We start from the raw sequence: 20,755 nt of genomic DNA on the forward strand, positions 1-20,755 counted from the left end.
CCATCAAGGAAGCAAAGGTAGTGGAGGTCAGTGCAATGCCCACCAATGCCCAGGGCATTGGTACCCCTGGATTGTTGCTGGAGGGCAGCTGCTCTGTTGGGTGTTCAGCTACAAGGCCCTGGTGGCCACCCATACTGGATGCTTGGAGAGAAAAGCTGCTCTGAAGGTGAGCAAAGGACAGTCTCAGGTTTGGGAAGCAGAGATGGAGAGCAGAGAGACTTCTGTGAAGACCAAGCTGTAGCTGTTGTGTCACAAAGTGAACAATATTTGATTGATGTTTGAGTGATCATTGCTATGTGAGAGGCATTCAGTGACCTAGCCCAAAGCCAAATGCCCTCAGGTGGTTTTGGACCCCATTCCTCACAGTCATCACCAGCAAATCAGCTGACCTACACTGCCCATGTCTGCCTGGTGTCACACAGCATGGCAGGTCAAGCCCACCCTGCTCCAGACGAGCCCACTGCTCTCCCCAGTGGTGCTCACTTCCCTCTTGGGTGAAGTGACTCCCCACAGCACTGCAGGGCTGGGTGGGCAGCCAGCCTGTGCCTGCTGAGCTGTGGCACTTGCTGTGTGGGTGCTGAGGCAGCACAGGCTGGAGCTGCAGGGTGGGCAGGGATGGTCCCACCATGTGCCCTGTGTGCCCCTGGGGAGGAGCAGGGTGCCCTGTGTGCCCCTGGGGAGGAGCAGGGTGCCCTGTGTGCCCCTGGGGAGGAGCAGGCACTGGGGCTGTTGCAGCACACCCGTGGGCTCACACCCTTGCTTACCTCATGGAAACTCACTCACCTGTCCAGGCCCTCAGGAAAGACCTTCTATTTTCCCCATCTCTAAATGCACATTCACCCCACCCCAGAGGCTGGCTGAGCAAAGATTGAAGTGCAACCTGAAGGAAGGACACCAGCTTTTAAATGTGATGTATTGCAGCTTAATTAATTTCCCAAGGTAGAAGGCAGTTCTCTCAAGGTCCTCATGGCAAGCATCCCAAAACAGTGCTTGGGGAACCCAAAGCTGGTCTAGCTTAAGGGATGTTAAAGGAGCCTGATTTTTTTTTTTTTTTTCTCCAGAAGCTGAACTCAGCATTTCTTCACAGTACCTTGAACTGTACATCCAGAAACCATTAATCATACTATAAAATCTTGGCTTCAACTTCCCCCTTTAATATGTGGGTGATTACCATACCGTTTGCTAACGTGTCTAGCTGGCTGGCAGCACCTTTGCTCATGCTGCTAAACTTGGTTTTGAAAGAGGAAGGACTGTGGAGAGTGTTTCTGCAGTGGAGAGCCTTCCTCCACCAGTCTTGGGTTTGATTTTGGCCCCAGATAGGTGCCTCACAGATGTTGCTGTATATTGGTGATGGGTGGTCTATGGTGCCTAACTTTCCTCTTCAGTGGCAGCCCCTTAGCGAGGACACTGGTGCAAACAGGGACTGCTGGCAACATTCACTGTCTTAGTTCTTTCCTTTCTTTTACCCCACAGTGCTCTCATTGTCTTTTATATGCTCCCATATTTGATAGATTTACTTTCTGAATGGATTTTCTGCCCCAAGAAAGGACTACATTAAGGTGCAGATGAGCTTGGAATACTCCCTGAAGAAAGCTATTTCTTCCCTGTAGTTCCTCTCTCTTCCCTAGTTCACTAGATTTTGTCAGTTTAAGAGAAGAAGTGGAAAAACTTATCCAGGAGCTATTGAACAAGTTGAGTTGAGACTCAGTTTTTTTGTTTTTTTTCATTTTGCTGTACATGAAGTGTCCTCAGATAACACAGAAAATTAAGAGTTTGAGGGAGTCACTGCTGAAGATCATTGAACTTTCAATAAAATTCCTTTGAGTGTCCAAGATCAACAGTGCCCTGCACGGTCTCAGTGTGCTCAGTTTCAGCTACAGCTCAGTTCTGGATTTATTTTTTTATTTAGCGGAAGGATTAGAACCATGCTTTGAAAACCAAAAAACCAAACCAAACCATGACTCCTATCCAATTTAAATACAAAAGAATATGTTTAACCTGAAAAGAAAAAAACAACTTCACGAAGAAAGACCTTTGGTAACTCTAACTCTTGAATTCATTGAACATTTGAATAAAAACTGATTTCCATGTTTGTTTGGACAAAGCAAAACTTTTCAAAAAATTAAAGATGTCAGCAGTGCTTGGTAGTTGCTGTTTGCGGGGGGGGATCTGGAAAGCAAAATATTGCAAAATTACTTTTTGCTGATCATAAACAAGCCTAATAGGAGATCTCTGTTTTGAAAATGTGTAACTGCTGACATGAGGATGTTGGAATATTTTTAGTGCTGAGAAAGAAAAGAAACATTCATTGGAGTTTTGCTAATCTTGAACAAAAACACATGTTAAGCTGTGGTTGCTATGCTCTGAATGGTAGCATTACAGTGTGTATCAGGAAGATTTCTTTCACCTGTGAGTTTCCTCAATTGTTTCCACCTCTAAGAGTTTTATACTGTATTTAGAGGTGAGGGAATGAGAGAAAGAAAGAGAGGTTTGGTTATAAGGAAAATAATGTACTACACAAGGGTCTTTGATAAGACTTTCAAAGTGGTGTTTGCAAACTGATATGTTGCAACTAAGCTTAGGTAAAGCTAAAAATACTGTATTCATTTTAATTGGTTGGTGTACATACCATTCTGCCCATCCCATCTCAGCCCATCTGTACTTTCCAGGCCGCTGGGAGCTCCCTGGTTAGCTGGTAAATGATGGAAAGTGGTTCAGTGAGCAGTTCTGCCAGCTCCCTCAGTGGATCCCTTGGGTGGATCCCATCCAGCCCCACAGACCTGTGTGTGTAAGTGGTGTAGCAGGTCACTGCCCAATCCTCCTGGATTACAGAGGCTTCATTCTACTCCCACCCCTGCCTCTGAGCTCAGGGGATTGGGTACCCAAGGAGCAGCTGATCTTACTATTAAAGACTGAAGCAAAGATGGCATTAAGTACCTCAGCCTTTTCCTCATCCTTTGTCCCTATATTTCCCCCCACTTTCAGCAAAGGATGGAGATTCTCCTTATCCCTTCTTTTGTCACTCATGTATTTATGGAAACATTTTTTATTGTTGTAGAACAGTCATAGAAAATATTTTTAATGTGCTACCTGACAGCATCTCTAGTATACAAATTTCTTTTCCTCTGACCTCTTACGCATCAAATGTATTGAGAAAACATTAATTAAATTAGAACAATGTATTTATTGTTACTTGAAGTTGCTTTTATCATGGTTGTGTTCAGGTTCCCTAAAAGGAATGAAAGAGGCTGCTTAAAGATGCTCTCCGAGCACCCTGTTTAAGGGTGGCTCTTTGTTCATAACTGCCAAAAAGTATCAGCAAACTATAGAGAAAAAAATCTCTTCTTTTTAATTGTAGACCCTTGAGTCTTGATGCAAAATGGTTTGTATTAATTCACTTCCTAGTTTAGTTTAGGTTAGTTTTAGTCTGGGTCATGGGCCCCCAATGTGTTATGTGCTCCTATAAATGGACTCCTTGGTAACACCTTGAAAAAACAGTAATTTGGGGTTTTTTGAAGCAGCAGGGAGCATCCAGCTACTCAGATCAATCAGTGCACCCCTTGTAAATCTTGTAATTTAAGTTCCTCATGGACTAACAGGCTTGAGCTGGCGTTCTCAGGCTCTGATCACACTCCTCTCCATCCTCTACCTTATGTCAGCATTTCTACTTTGCATGAATGCATGTGGCCAGGGGCTGGTAAGGAGAAGGGAGTGAGAGAATTTCACACATCACTAAGAGCAACACAAATGCTGTAGCAAGCTTTAAAATGGAAGGAGAATATTTAGAAGAGTGACAGAGGGATTGGTTACAGCTGGACAGGAGAGCAAATAAAAGCAATCTGCCTTTCTGCATGACATATATTCGATTAGTCTGGCACATCAGAAAACAACAATTCATAACAGAAAGGCAGGAACAGTAGGAAGCCAGGAAGAGGATGGATAAAAATTTAGCAGAGCACTTCAGAACAGGGACATTTCTGCTTTGTAGAGCTTGACCTAGTGTAACTTTCTGGAAACTGTATAGGCTAACACAAAACTATTTTTTGAGTTTAGAACAGAACAGAGAGTTGATTATGTCATGGCATGTAGCATGCCATAACAGAAGCAGGGTTTCTGAAGAGACAGAATTGGTTTTGTTAAGCCAAATTGCATCATTAGGGAAGTAAGAAGCAGTAGGGCTCCAAGCCTTTTCAGAGGGACTTGTCTCTCTGGACTCTGCATTCAAAAACTTATCCTTGGTCTTCAACTTTTCCATCTGCCTCATCATCTTTAGATGATGGCTGAATGTTTAAAAGGTATTTTGTGGCTTAAAAGTTATTTTTTACCCTGCAGTTATCTGTAAGGTCTGCCATAGAGTCAGCCATCTGTATGGTTACTTATATTAGTGTTATATATCTGGCACACAAAAAAAAATGTTTATTCTTTTCCTTCTGGTGTGAAAGCCATTCTCAGTCAATAAGCTGTCAAGCTACCCTTTTGTCATCACTGCCTAGCTGTGTTCTTTCACATCAAGTCTCCTGAATCTTGACAGTCCAATGTGTTAAATTCTTTGACAGGAATGTTCCAGTTTGGGAGCTGAGAGCTTTGCTTGTTTTTCTTCATGAATGGAATGAAATGCTTCTTGGTGAAAATACAAGTACAGTAGAAACTGAAGAATCCAGGCTTTCTTCATAATGAGCAGAGGAAAAATGATCATTTCAGAGTATTATCCACTGCAACCCTTGAGCTCCTCACCTTGGAGAAAAGTAACTGCATTCTCCAAGTGCCTGGTTTTCTCAGCTGATAAAGAGAGGTTGGTTGGCTCCCTGTGAGAGCTATTTGCAATGCTGTTGCTGTGGAATATTAGGAAAGATGTGGTCCAGCATTTTGGTTTCAGCAATGAAACAGCTGAGCAAGGAGCTGTGTCTCTTCTCCCATGTTTCTATTTACAAATAAATAGGTACCAAAAACTGTTTAGCTTGTGCCTGCAGTTCACATGGCAAAGTTGATCTGTGAGGTCCTTTCTCCTCCCCCTACCCTGTTTTTTTTCTTCTTGGAGGCAAGCTTGGCTATAAAAAGATTGCTTCAAAGTTTGAATATTCAAACTGAAGCTGATTTTAGTGAACTACTTCAAAAATAAGCTGTTCATATCCCTTGCCTTAGAACTCTTGCACAGTAGTGCCAGGAAGCTTTACCAATACATGTAGTAAGCAGATTATTCTTCTCTAACATTAGCCTTTTCCCTGCTATGCTTGGGGAGCTCAGTCCAAATTGACATTTTGAGACTATCTTATATTTCACATATTTTTTATACTCACGATAAAGCAGAAAATGGGATGCACTATTTAAGATCAAAATTATTTTGACTTCTGCCTTCCACAAATTGTATTTGGGGCTGTTGGTGGCCTTCTGAAAACTGGTTTATCCTCAAGATGGTTGCAAGCTTTGCACAGAAGGCAAGGATGGAAAAATGTTTAGGACAGTAACAATTTCTGCACCTGTAATATGTTTCAAAGAATTTTTCCCTCCAATATCAGTGCAGTTTTCCACCTATGTTTAGTCTTACACAGCACATCATACTATTTTTATATGAAAATGCATGGTATCCTGCAGCAGGCAGTAGGGAAAACTGTGCATTAGGCTAAAGCTCTGTGTCCACTCCATGAACAGCTGAGCTGCTGGAGGACATTGGTGTGGGCAGGCAGAGCTGGCCAGGCAGGACAGCTGAGCCATAGTTGTCCTCCTGTGACACGTCTGCTCCCATCCAAGGTGATGTGAGCTCCACTGGATAACTCTAATCAACTCCTGTGCCCAAGGAGAATTACAGTAACAAGAGATACTTCCTTTGATAGAGCAAATAAATGATCTTGTGGGAAAAGGCACAGGAACATAGTGGGCTTCCTCTATGAGCTGTGCTGGGCCAGTGTGGCAAGTGTTGGGGGGCAGTGGTAATACTGTACCACTCCAGCTACCCCTCGAAGAAAGAACTTGTCCAAAGCCCCACTTATATCTGAATTTCAATCCTCTAATCAGGCTGGTGCTTTTGATTTAATTCCTGCCAGCATCGTCTGGTCTTTGTCTCTCTTGTGTTGATTTAATGGTCTTGATGACAGTGTCAGTCACTCATGCACTGTATTTTCTTTTCAAATTGTATTTTCTTTTATTAGCTTGTGAATTTTCACAAGGTAAATTGATGTGCTTGGGTCTATATTGTTTATGATTTAATTTTATTCATTTTCTTTCCTAACTAAATATTCTTAGCCTTTTCAGTTGTGTTTCAAATGGAAGCTTTCCAAAGATGCATTGCATGTGTTTTATTTTAATTCATTATACATCAAGTAGTGATTTATATATATAAAATACATATATATATACACATATATATATATATAAAGCTAATATCTTTATGTATTTAGTACCAAAATGTACTTTTTGAAATAGATGGGCCTATAATACATTATTTAAAGGTCTCTGACTCATGATTGCAGGCATATTTTTTGATACAGGGTAATAGCAGAAAAAGTAAGCTTTGATCTGTGGCTTTTCACTTCTGAGAGGAAACAGTTTCCTGGACAATTTGCATACCTTCCTTCTCTCAGGCTCCTGCTGGATGCTGGATAAAGTGGGGCGTTTTGTCCACTCTGCCCAAGTGCATCCTCCAGTGCAGCAGCTGGTGGGGGGCAGCCTCCTGGCTCTGCCCCGGGTCTGGCAGGGCTGATGGGTGGGTACCTGTCCAGCCTTCTCCTTGAAAGTCTCATTTAGCAGTTGGCTGGAGCAAGTGGAAAAGTCCTTCCAAAAACTCTCACTGATTCACTGCAAAATTGTATTTTGCACTTCAGCAGAGCAAAAAGGGATCTATATTCCTGTATTTCAGACCAATCTGACTTGCTCATCCTTCTTTATCAGGTGGTGCAGCTTCTCCTATGCTGGTGCTCCAAGCCAGCCGGCTTGTTTTCCTGGAGGCACAGGGCAGTGATTCTGAACTTGCTCAGTGCTTCCTACTCTTGAAATGCTGCTGTCCTTTGATCTTCTTTCCCCAGGCTTGGCAAACAGCCCCGCCATCAGTGTGGCGGTGTGAGGTGTCCTTCAAAGCTATAAATCCGGCTAATTTGTTGAAAGGGAGGCTTCTGAGCACTGGCCATTGTTTCACCTTTCCTGCCTTGCTACCCAGTGAGCCTTGTATGGCCCTTCAATGGCTTCCTTTTAAAGTGTGTTTGGGCAAGCAACAAAACAAAACAGAACAAAATACAATGGTTGGAGGTGTTTTATTTGTTAAAAAAAAAAAGAGAGAGAGACAAATGTTTCTTTAGTTCAGCCTACAGCACTGTAATTGTTTTTTTTCTCTCTCAAAACATATCTACATTTATATGGTAGGAAGATAGCACTTTATTTTAATGCCCTGCCCTGCCCTGCCCTACCTCAAAATCCAGATCTGTTTTGTCATTGTACCAAGTTGCCTTTTGCCCATAGTTTCCAAATACCACACAGGCATTTAAAACCAGAAATGATCACAGTATAGAAACAACAAAGTGTCTTGCTTAATTCATTTGCATGTATTATCCGTGAGAAGGTATCTCCAAATGCTACATGTTGTAGTTGCTTGTCTAGGTGGTTCTATTTTAATCCTCTCCTGCAAGAGGGAAGTTCCATGATCGTGGCCAACCATAAAGTTCTCTCTTCTTTATGCATGGACTTCTTCCAGTTTAAACCACATATACGTGGTGTCTAACTCCCTTTGAAGATGATGGAAAAGATTTTTGCTCTTGTAAATACTCATTATATGGCCTAAGCACACATTGTGCTGGCTCACAGATAAGTTTGCAACAGTTAAGATTCATGCAGCTTTTTGAAACTTGGCTTTGGCTATGTTTCTGTTGTAAATAAATGACTACGTTCAGTATTTCAAATATGTGTCCTCTGGACCCTGACACCACACAAGATCATGTCTTCTGATATTAATATATGGATTCCAGCATGACTAGTGCTTCCAAAGTTTTTGTTTCTCTTGAATTCCTCAACATGAGGTTTGCCATTACTGTCTCCTCTGCCCCTAATCCCATGGAAAAATTTCAGCTTGGTCTTGGAAGGTGGAAATACTTGCAGATGACTCCAAATTGGCAATAAGGAGGAAAGGTTTTATGTAAATAAAACAAAACAACCTAAAAAAATCCCATGCTAGACACTGAGATTTTACCCTGGCAAAATCCTCTTGACTTTACAGGCCATTGGTTTGAATAAAAATTAGTAAAAATTTGATGGGGGACAGTATAGATATGGCTGCCAACTGATTCCCATGCTGCTCATTCTACACACGGCTGTATTTTCACATATTCTTTGTTTTATCTCCCTAAGACAGTAGTTTGTAATTCAGACAGTGAAGAGGCAGTTTATTTGAGGACCGCAGTATTAAAAATACTGCTTATTTTTTGGCAAACTAGAAACATCCCTCTGTGTTTTTAAGAAAGATGGGCTGGATATTTTTGGATGCTCACTAATTCAGTTCAGCTGTCGTTGTTTTGTTCGCTTGGATATGGAAAGTGAGAGCAAAGGAGAATATATAGAATTACATGAAAAGCAATTCTTTATAGAGCTGCAGACCACCTTGTTTATATCTTCTCCATATATCAAGAAATCAATAATTTACTGTGTCTTTTAATTTGTAATTCAAAATATGTATTCTTGTAGTGAGCAGTCCAATTCAGTTTTATCAAAGTCGTCATCTAAGTGTAGTATTCTCTTGTATCTTCAGTGTCTGTTTATCTTTGATGTGTTTATTTGTTTACTTGCACAGCAAAAGGTAAGGAAGCTTATGAAAAGAAAAAAAATAATGAAAAAAAGAATGGTAGCAAGGCTTGTGTAAAATATTGCTGTAGAAACTCCCCTGAGGGATCGTACCCCAAATCCTGAGGAGCTGCACACTACCAGAAGTAAAAGCACATTATGATGAGCTGATGGATGGGTTTCCATGTACAGGAAAAGAAAATGTGGATTGTGGTAGGACAGGCTGGGGCTACTTTTCATCATTACCCAGAGGCAGCTGCTCAGTTTGCTTCATCCAGTAAGGAGTCGAGGCAGAAAGAGACAGGATACCGGCCTTGTGCACAGTTATAAAAGGATGGAATATGGTGCAGGAGGAGAAAAGGAAAAATGGAAGTCAGGGTAGCAAACAAAAGGCAGAAGGATAAAAATCTCTTGAGTTAGTGAGAAGCTACTGAAAAACTTTAGGCCTCTAAGGATAAGTGGATACAATTTTCCCTGAGCTTTTTTCTTTCTGGTGGTGCTCAGCATTTCACATCATATATCTTTCCTTGTTACAAGTGAATGAGAGAAGTTACTTGCCTTGTGAGAGAACTCTTTTTTTTTCCAGCCCAAGAGAGGGCTGATTACTCAAGGAAAGGCTCTTAAACCCCCAGTAAATCTTAGGAACCTAACAGATAGTCTCAATATATTTAATGTTTTAAGCAATGTATTTAATGTTTTAAGCTTTCCTTTAAGATGACATGTTTCTACTGCTCCTTTAACATTAACAAGAGAGATACTTTGTTGCATCTGTTAGCAGTCAGCAGCTTAACAATGGCATTCAAAAATGGTACCAAAATGTTGGGGGTTGCGTGCTTATGGACACCCTGAGATTCTTGGCAGGTCAGGATTATTTTAATTGATGTAATGAGGTAAACTTACTGTACAAACGAGATAGACTGTTTTCAGGTTGAGGTGCATTTGTTTGCCAGTAGTAAAAGCAAAATTGCAGCATGTTATACAGCCTTGCCTAGAAGATTGGAGTTGATAAGCTTGTGCAATACAATGGTTCAGAATTCAGGTGTGCTCTTGCCTCCTACTTCCTTAAACCTGCTGCTTCCCTCTGAGCATCTGGAGCAGCTGGAAAAGTTAGGGCACAGACTGGGGACTTGTCTCTCTGTGGGTTACATGTATTAGGTACAAAGGAATCTGGGCTAAATATGTTCATGAGTTTACAGTGCATTCAGGATGTCTCAGATGGAGAAGGAAGTTAGGAGGATCAAAATGCTTTCTTTAAAATTTGGAGCCTGAGCTGACTTTTGAAGCTACAAGAGTAAGTGCTTTTCTGCATGATTAGTTTAGGCTGTGGCAGCACAGTTGTGGATGATAAATACAACTGGCATAACCTGCTGGTTGTGCTTCTGGGGTGTTGATTTTGAATACAGTTCTGTCTGTCAAGGGGAATGTGTGGGTGAAGCTTCCTGTGGGTGGCTGCAACTCTGAACATTTGCTCCATAGCTCCAAAATTGGAGCATAGCTGAGAGGCAGGAGGACTTCTAGGCATCTGTGGGATCCTGCCTGCTTTTAAAATGTATTTCTAAGGCTGTTAATGCACATAAATCATGTAGCCTGTCAGGGACATCTGGGTTTGTTTTAAACTTGCTAGGTATGATATAATGTTGGTGTAGAGTCAACAATCTCTCTGGAGCATTGGAGTGGAGAGGACTCTCAAGCCTTGAGCAGGACAGCCCTTGTTGGGGAAATGAAACCTACTTCAGTGCCAAATTAATATATTTTGGATCAACTGCATAGATGTAAAAAAAAAAAAAAAAAAAAAAAAATCTATGCATATAGGAGGCATCTGGCTGGTCAGAAAGGGGCACTGCAGCCAGTGCTGTGTGGGCAGGGACAAGCAGGGTCAGTGGGGTCTCTGTGTGAGCCACTCCCCAGACCAAGCCTCAGATCAGGGACAATCCTGGCTGCCCTTGGCTCCTCTCCAGTGTCAGGGAACATGGAGGGAGAGATGGGGAGAGGAGCCCAGCTGTGAGTGGGAGCAGAGGAACAGCCTGGGTGGACAGCATCTAGTGTCAGGGACCACCTCCAGCTGGGATGGGACTTTGTGGTTTTCTGGGCTGCTTGACTCCTCCTTGCAACCTCCTCCTGCCGGATGTTGTTACTCTGGCTGCTTTCTGTATCCCAGCCCTGCTCCCTCCAAACTCTTATCTCTTTTTTATTTTCCTCTCTCTGATCATGGTCTAGCTATCCCCCACTCCAGGGCTTAAGGCGTTTGCTGCCCTCGTGTAAAGTTTGCTCTTCTTGTTCTGCAGTCCCCTTCTCTCCCGTTAAGTAACCACACCTTTGAGGATGTAAACAAAGCCTTACATCAGTTTTTATATGCAGTGATCAGCCTAGTGTTAATAATTTGCTGTGGCCCTTGTCAGCTTCAGGACTGCATCAATTGAAGTGGGAGGCTGGGTCTGTTGGGTAGGTTTATTTTGAAGCTGGTTATATTTAAACTAGATGAAAGGGCAAGACATGGTTAAAAACAACTTTTAGTCACTGGCTCAAAAAACATTAAAAAAGTATATACACAGGAATAATTTGAAAGGAATAATTTGAAAGGTGTCTCAGGTAATATTAAGATGTATATATCTGCTAACTGCCTGGGCAAATTAGAGAATTAATTGAAAGGGAATGTTAGCTCATTAGCTGAGCAAGCTAATGTCAAAAAAACCTGAAGCTTTCTTTTAAGACTTACAGTGATTTCTTCCCCCAGAATAGCATACTAATGAAATGATGCTTTGGAAGGCAGCCTTGGAATGCAGACAAGTATTCTGATAAATTATCAGCTTCCAAGTTTCCATATATTTTTAACTGCATTCTGAGGTTAAATTTTAAGCCACGAAGTGAGGTTCCTTCTGCCACCCTATCCTTCCACATTAGAGATTAAACATCATACTTTAAAACACATTTTTGGATATGAAAAAGACCTTGACTGTAAAAGCACTGTGAGCAGTCCTTAAATATGTGAAAGTGTTTATATATTTTCATATCTTCTATAATATTACTAAAATTTACTTGGTGAATCCAAATGTTTGTGGATCAAAATGAGTACTCAAAACTACTCAGAAGAGAAAGGGCGCCTTTGAATATATACTTCCGTATGGGAAAGGTGGATATCTCTTAGCATTTCAGTACTGAAGCTATCACACTGTGTGAGAGGGAGGAGAGCCAGGACTTTGTTAAGCATTCAAAAGACTGAGCCCTGAGTAGCAAAAAAGAGCCACCTTTCGGAAAAGAAAATGTCCTGAATCAGTGTTACTCTATTTGTTTCTGTTTTGGGGACTTTGTGAATCATTTACCATCTCCTCTGAAAACCACAGAATTCCTCCACTAGAGAAGGAGGAAGGCTTTGAAAGAATCAAAAAGTCCTTGACGTTCTTGTGATCCCACTAATCTTGAGGCTGAGAATTTGGTGTTGCTGTAAACCTGAAAGTCAAATGATTGTTCCAAATTTACTTGGATTTAAAACAGTAATCTGAATTCATGTCCAACTCATATTGAATGCATACAATGAAACTTATCTCTTTTTAATAATTATTTGGGCTTTGCTGGGAAGTAGAATCCTCTAAAGCACAGTGCTGCAATTCAGTGTCCTAAACCTGCTCTCAGGTGTCCTAATTCTAAGCTGTAGTTTGTCATCCAAGGATTGATAGAAACTTCCTGCAATTGCTGATGCAAAAAGTAAGAACAAATTATTTCTAACAGTACTTGAAAGAGAAATGTGTAATGATAGACTTCAAAGCCAGCCTCATGACATCTTTTTATTTTTTGTTTTGTAAAATAGTATCATATTTCTGAAAGTAGAAATAGTATTAAATATATTTCAGAATTAACGTGCTGTGGTTTGATCATCACAGGTCGACTATAAATGTGCAGCTTCCTTGAGCTATAAACCACAGGCTATGTAAGTGTTTTGGAATAAAATATTTATGCATTTAGCGTTCAGCAGTGTTGCTAATTTAGACTAGTCACTGGAAAACGATGTTCTCTTTATTGCATATTATTAAAACATAAGTGCTGCCATTTGACTTTATAAACACTAATAAAAAAAATGGTGGGTGTAAATTATTTCTTACTGTTTTTAAAGAAATACACCAAAATACCTGTCAGTATTTTCTAGTATGTGCAGCCCTGTGTGCAAATTCACTTTTATTTAAAGGGAGATTACCCTGAAATTAAACTTCCGACACTGAAAGGGGTAACTGGAAAAGAAAGCCTTATATTGCTTCTTCACAAAACAACTTGAAAGACTAAGAAAGTGTGTGGAGGAGGTGGGGGCGGGCATTTCCTGGGTTTAGTTTTGGTTTTTAGGAATTTGGAAAAGCAAAGATTTGAAAAAGAGAAGGTAAAAAAATAAATCTTTTGTCCAAGGTTAATATGCTAGGTTTTTGTTCGTCAGCTATGTATTTGAACAGTACCTGCATATTGCATATTTTTAAAATGAAGTGCATAATATCTTTATTTGAGTATCCCTTGAGAGAGGACACCTTTTCACTTTTCAAAAATATTGTGATTTTATGCAGCATCTCAATGCATTACTTATGCCATTTGAGTGTCTTATTAATGCCCTTGGGGAATGGGGAGCTTTGTCCCTAAAACTCACTAACTGTGAGCTCTCAGTATCAATCTTCTCTGTTTTCCACAGTTGCTTTGCATCTCAGTTCTACCAGGGGATTTGTGGCTAGTTTCTGCCTATGCAAACCCATAGTTCTCCTCTCTGCTGCTCTAACAATACTGAATGGCTGAGAGAATATTTTCCTGTCAACTCCTTTGCTGATCAGTGAAGGAGATGCTGTGTTTCTTACAAGAGAGGAGATACAAAATCTGAGTCCTTTCCAAAGAGAATTTAATGTCTGAAAGTTTCTTGACCAGATATTATTGGCATGATGGATGATAGTCCCTCCAATGCACAGAGGGGTAAGCTGCCTTCATTACTTACAGGCATTCATTAAAGTAAGCAGAAAAGTCTTGTTAATCTTTCAGATTCACCTTTGAGGAATAAGAAGAGTCTATTGTACTAGATCAGAGTCCAGAAATATTTAGATTTTTTTATGAGAATGTATTATCAAAATATGGTAACATTGTAGAATAGAATATTATTGCCAAGATGAACAGCCTTTATCAAACTATACTTTCTTCATCAAGATATGATGGTTTTTTCTTTAATTTTATGGATGACAAAGAAAATATTTAGCTACCAAGGCACATAGGTTAGTCAGGAGTAAATATTCCAGTCAAATAATTTTATACCTATAGTCCTCACTATCTCACAAGCTGAAGAGCTGTAAATTGCTTTATCCAGATTAGAGTGACCCTTGCCAATTTTGGGTGCAACCAAAAACTCCATGCATATTATTTGTGGAGCAGTCCATCTGTGAGCGTTGAGAGGTGGGAAACAAGCAAAAGTATTTTGTCTTCCACCTTTCTGCCGGCACACAACACACCAGGAAAAAAATAGAAATGTTTTGCCTGCAAGAGAAATGAGCCTCACTTTCTTGGAGTAACGTCTAATAGCTAGATTTGTAGATGCCAACTAACTCTTTAGAAGAACCCTTTTCAGTAAAATATACAGGGAGTGGGGGGGGTGAGTGTCAGAAGAGAGACTGTCAGATGACTGAAGCAAATTTTGTAGAATGCACATATCTTCTATCCTGGTCCCTTCTGAATTTCTTAGCAAGATCCCTCATATTTTGTGGAAGTAAATAAAATAAACTGATAGGTAAACAATCCTCTAAATAGATAATCTTGTTCTGTTGGCATGTAATGTAGATACAGCATAGCAGGTGTGACTGGGAAGGAAAGGGAGTGGGAAGTGGAGGCATTAATTTAATTAATCAACTTAAGTCTATCCTTTCTGGCTGAAATTATCTTCCATATATTTTTTTCATTTTTACATACTGATGTGGGGTTTTCTAAGTTGATGTTCATATGCATCTCATCATTTTACTATTCAAGTGCCTCTTGTTGAAAATCTTCACTCCCCTTCTGCCTGTTTTCTGTCTTTATGCTCTTGTCTTTGAAGTCACATATCCTGCCAGATAGCATGTTGTTATAAACCAGCCACATTGTCCTCATTCTTCTCAGAGAGGGGATATTGAAATTTTCCAGCCAGGGATGCTCTCTTTTATTTTCCTGTAGTGGGAAATTACAACTCCTGCAGATGCAGGTTGTCTCAAGGGCAAGGACATGAAGGCACCCGGTCAAAACAACAGGACCAGCTATGCTTGTTCACATCTCTTCAAACACTGGGTGAAACACGTGGCCCCTCAGTGTTCTTGAGTCGCCTGGGAGGAGCCTTGCATCACATTAATTGATCCCCCATTTCATTTGGCAGTCACTCTTGCTGGAGAATGACCATACTTTCTCAGTCAACACAGCATTATGAATTGATAATGTTCAAATGGGTATGTTCCAAGTCAAGTTAAGCACGTTTAATGCTTAATACCAAAGGTTGTAAAATGCTTTACCAGCAAAAATGTGCTGAAGTCCTTTTCTATACAAGGCAGTGCTGCTCTCTGAATTGTGCTGAACATGCTACCATGTAAATGGTGCTATAGATCATTACATGGTCAGACCCTGTAGGGTATCCAGGACCCTGGCCAGCCTTGGGCAGGGCTGCAGTCAGAACTCCCTGGTTTCTGGAATGAGGACCTTGTGGGGCAGAAGGGAAGGTAGGACAGTCCACATGGATGTAAAACACACAATACCTGCCCATCTTCAGAGCAGACCTGGTGTGTGGATATCTGCTAACCATATCTCAAGTTTGTTTGTGGCTTTAGAAGCTGCTTTCACTTGTCGGTGGCTTTTAAACTTCTGTTTTCACTGGAGCACACAGTGTGAAGGTGACCTTCACACTCTTCTGGTTTTGTTTTTTTTTTTTTTTTTTGTAGTTAGCAGGAATTCCTCCCATTTCTACATCTGCAACTGGAAATGTGCATGACCAGCTGCATTCTCCTTATCCTGCTCGGTGTGCTCATGCCATGGTGCTTTCACCCCTCTGCCTGCTGAGCACACAAAAACTGAAGCTTCAAGAGCAATTTGGACATCTCTCAGGCATAAAGCCAGTAGATAAACACATTATTGGTATATTTCCTACCATTTAACATGGGAATCCTCACTCCCCTACCCTTCCATAACTAGTTCTGCCACTAATTCCTTAAAGAATGTGGTGGATGGTAACCACTGCTGGAAGAAACCATTTAATCTAATCATGATTAATAGTAGAAGAGAACATAGGATACATTTTACTTACAGGTTGAAAAGCAAAATATACCGTGGTATTTAAACTACATCTTCTTTTGGTCAACGGAACAATCTCTTTTTGAAACGGCAGTATGAAACATTGCAGACATTCATCTAAAAAGGTTTTATTTTCCTCCAGACTACTCTTCTTTGTATGTATTACCTTTTCTGTTTTAAAACTCAGATTTTCTCAGCAGAAAGGTGCTGCATTGAAGGTCTTTAGCTGAAAGTATATGTCCTACTTGTCAGTTCCATTAAAATATTTAGGTGGCAATGGGTTTATGATTAGATTTCAAATTACATTAATCATTCACCAAGTCCAGAATGCAAGCTGATCTGTATTTTTGTTGAGAGCTTGTATAGCTACTGAAAAGTACTTTCCCAGGCAGTTTTTAACAGCAAAAGCCTGTGTAGCATAGTGTCTGTATCTCATAGGAGGTTAGTTTTGCTTGAGGACAAAAGAGTTAGTTTTGTGTTTTTAAAAAGGTAGAGTCAATCAAGTATGTCTCCTGATAAATGAGTGTGTCTTATATGTTTTAGATCTTGCATGTCTTGTATCTTAAAATGGAATTGGGTATATTCTGGTTGTGTGGCTTTTTTGAGGTTTGTTGGGGTTTTTTCCTTCTCTCTAATGGGAGCAATATTCTGTTTCTACAAATGTCCAGTTGAACAGATTTTTTGCCAGAGAACCATGGAAAATGAAAATCACGAAGTAAAGAGCTACCCTCTAATCAGAGCAGCTATGCAATGCGTGGGTGGGGGATCCATGTCTCCCCCTCGGTGCAAGGAGAGAATGGAATCCAATGGGAAATCTCAGCCACCCATGAAATTGCAAAACCTCTGGCTGCATCCTGCGTTTCCTCATTCCACCTCTTGAATCAACTTGTGACCTTGCCTCTGTAGAGCTGCTACTCACTCACTGTGCCTACAGCCTGCAAAGTCCCACTGGAGCAGAGGGCTGTCCTTGCTGTCCTCGCTGGGACACACCAGATTGCCCAGGGAAGTCACTCTTGTTACCAACACACAGTCCTCTCGTTCAGCTGTCCATCTGTGTGTCATTAGTGCTGTGGTTTTACTGGAAAGAAAGGAAAAGGCTGAAGGATGCTGTATGTCACATACTTTCTAGGTCCCTAATTCTCCCTTGGCAAATTTTGGTTTTGGTTTTTTTTTGTGGTGGTGGGTTTTTCTTCATTTGTAAAGTAAATTGTGTTTGCTGATGGTCCAATGTGATCTGCAAGAGTTTTGCTTGTATTATGCACAAGAGTAGAAAAGGAGCTTTATTTTAGGAGTAGATCCTCACTGTTGGTTAGGTTAAAGCATTTCTGCTCACAGAATAACTGTGGATTTGATTTGTTCCTTTTCAACCACACTGAGAGACTTGAATCAGTGATGAAATCTATACATTTGAACAATACTATTTTGTCTCAGTCTGTAAAATAGGCTTTTGGTAGCTTTCAACTTTTAAATAAAGCTTTTAATTTTACTTCTGCTAGGCAATAAAACTTGGCAGAGGAATGTGAGGTAATTGCATGGATGGGTTGATTTGGAGCTAGATAATTTCATGGTTTGTTCACTTGGTTAGAGAGTAGGAGAGACAAGGCTGAGAAAAACAAAAAGAAGGTATCTTAAAATGCAAGTTTTGAATTTCTTGCCTAATCGTGGCTGGCATAGAGATACATAATTTGAACTTCAATAATTTGACTGCAGTTGTGTAGACAGTTCCATTTCGGAAGATATTTTTGATTGATTGGTCTTTTCTGACTTCTCCTGGTGTCTTTCTGATGCAGCTTTATTTGGAAGGTCATTGTTTTCATTTTGGGCATTCCCCTCTGTAAAAATAGTCTGGCAAGTAATAACCACGAAAACAGCTTCTTTTGAAAACCCTCCCACTTAAGCTGTTAAGAACTTGAGTAATATTGTTTATCACTTATATGAAACACAAAATGGAAATGACATTTTTTTTATACAAGGATTTTTGCAAGGGGTTATTTTTTAAAGAGTTTGCTGGGATCTCTGCAGAAAAAATAAACCTGCCATCATTTTTAACTCGGGCAATAAAGGTTCAGATTTTACTTGGTGAGAAACTTGTTTGTTTTGATTTATTCTGAGGATAAAAATTCAGTCTGAGAAACCTCATAGTTTCCTATTTGAAAGAGGCTTGGGTTGGAATAAGGTCTTCTGGGTGATGCCTAGAAATTGCAGTGTAGCTGTCACAGGAGGATAATCTAATCGTGACTTCCACCAGCTACATAGCATTGCTCTGACATAATTCCGGAGACCTTTATAGGTGAAATTAACTTGAAAAGAGCATTGGGATGCTGTCATCTTATTGCAAAGGTTCCTATACCTTCTCAGTGATTTCTCATGGGCAGCTCCTCACAGCACAGACAACAAACTCCAACTCTCCTCAGCCAGCTAACCCACTCTTTTGTAGCACTCATCTTCCTATTGGACACAGCTGTGGCCTATTAAGGGCAGGCCTGTTCCTAATCTTTGGTGATTAGCACAGCTGCAACTCCTCAAGGGTGAGATTACATTCTGCACTATTTTCTTACATTCTATCCCCCCACATCAGGACTCTCCAGGGGCAGCCCCATGGTGTGGCAGGCTGTGCCAGTGTGAGGTGCAGGTGCTGTTCCTGCACGGAGTGCTCGCCCCGAGGGATGGGAGCGACAGGGCAGGAGCCAAGCAAGGGCAGCAGCAGCACACAGGGAGTCCGAAACTGCAGGAACCTGCTTTGCTTTTGGGCAGCCCATGCTCCTAATGCTCAAAAATAGCTGGCACAAATGGCATTTAAATTAGCTGGATTTGCTCCCATGTTACACATGGGATGTCTGAATGGCAGGCTGGTGCCAGCACTGTGTTTTCCTCATTTTACAATTCAGAGCAGAATTTTGGAGCTCTTTGATCAGTGGTATAGCAGGGCAGAATTGGTACTCCTGTTACGACAGTTTAATTTTTTTTAATGGTTCTTTGTGGCCTTATGTAATATTACAAAGTACATCCTTCCCTCAAACTTCTTTCCTGTGCTGCCTTGTCATCCAAATTGTGTTAGGAATTTTTTTTTTTAATTTTAAATTTTTAAAAATTACAGGGACTTTTGAGTTCTTCTGGCTGTCTGTGATAATAATCATTCCATTTCAGCACAGAGGAAAAGATGTGACTCTGTCAGTTTTCCAAACATCATGTAATAACTCATTTGTCTGACTGAGGAAATGTTGAGTACTCCCATGACTGAATGAAAAGTCAATAAGTTAATTCCTTAAGTAAGACAGGTTTAGGTATTTTTCTTCTTTAGAAAAGAAGTGCACTACCTACATTTAACCTCCAGCCATGGGCTGAATTCCATTGTAATGAAGTGAAACTGTTCAGATCCAGTTTTACCTGTTTTTCAACTTCCTAATTCACTTTTCTTTTACTTGTAATCTGCTTTTCATGCTTTACTCTTGCCCAGAACATGGTAGCACATAAGCAAATACATCCTCTTAGCAAAGAAACACCAAAACAACACAAAAACTACTGCACATAGTCTGTAGTTGTTTTTTTTAGCACAAATTTAGTGTCCTGAACTTTGCTGTGGGATCCTTCTCCTCTAGTAGTCCACCCACTTCAGCTCTGTTTAGACTTAAAATTACATACAAAATATTACTGGTCAACCACTCTGTTACCAAAATAGTTGAGATCAGCTGGAAAACTGTGACTGCGGGATACTCAGATTGGCATTCTTGACAGTTGTGTCACTTGTTTATATTTCTTCCTGTTGTTGGTTTTTCAGACCCTAGGGCTGGAGGTGTTCAAGTCACCAAGATGCATGTCTTAAAATGAAGTTTTCTGAGAGTGTGTCTGTCCATCCATGTGTACATGCATGTATTTCAGGTTGCCAGCACCAGGATGTTACGGCTGCTGTGGCATTAGTTGCTATATAATTGCTAGTATTTCTTTAGGCTTGCTGCAATATTTCTTTAACGCAGTCCTTTGGAACTCATCCTTCCAAGCTCTGCAAAACAGTCCCACCTCCTCTTCTGTACTGCAGCACAAGCTGTAAGGACAGGTTTCCTACTTTGGCATAGCAAAACCATATAACCCACACTGGGATACAGAGCTAAAGGGAGAGAAAGGGAGTTCTTAAGTCAAAGCTCTGGGCCCTGCTGAGTGTAGGAGTACAAGTAATTTTCATTTATTATTCATGTTGTTTGAGCTTTAGTTTTACATCAAACCTTGTTGATAAGAAATTTTGAATATGTGCACTTGTAAGTTAGTTAGGAAGTTTGTTATTCTCCTGAATAGATGGCAGCTAAGAGAGTGTCTTGCCTGGCTGAACTGATTCTTTAGGAATACTTTTCCCATCCATGATGCCAAAAATTAGTCTCCCAGACGATGTCATTGTTATCTGCCCACAGACAGCAATAATAGCAGGCAATCTTCTTAGGCTGCTGGCAGGGCATCTACAATGTATTTGTCTGAGCAGACAGGTCATCCATAAGTGTCTTTTGAGTGGCTCAAAATGTGTCATATGTGGGGGAGTGAGAGCAGAGAGGTGCTTTCTCACACCCCCACTCCCTGCTGTTTGGATCACACTGGTGACCTGAAAAGGACTCCCTCCCATCATGCTCCCAATTCTTGGGACCACCCAGGACCCTCCACCTACTCCCTTCACCATCATGTCCTCAGCATGAGGAGTGAGTGTGGATGCCCCAGTTGTGGTGCGTGACCTCCTTGCTGGAGACCTTTA

General features: G+C 40.8%; 1 protein-coding gene across 1 annotated transcript in view; it reads left to right on the forward strand.

The window, feature by feature from the left end:
* PLXNB2 (plexin B2) overlaps positions 1 to 20,755 on the forward strand; it is a 251,723-nt gene that overhangs the window by 86,588 nt on the left and 144,380 nt on the right. The gene's annotated exons all lie outside the window — the stretch shown is intronic.

The sequence above is a fragment of the Molothrus aeneus genome, chromosome 5, assembly GCF_037042795.1.
Source record: "Molothrus aeneus isolate 106 chromosome 5, BPBGC_Maene_1.0, whole genome shotgun sequence".
In the NCBI taxonomy this organism is placed as follows: Eukaryota; Metazoa; Chordata; class Aves; order Passeriformes; family Icteridae; genus Molothrus; species Molothrus aeneus.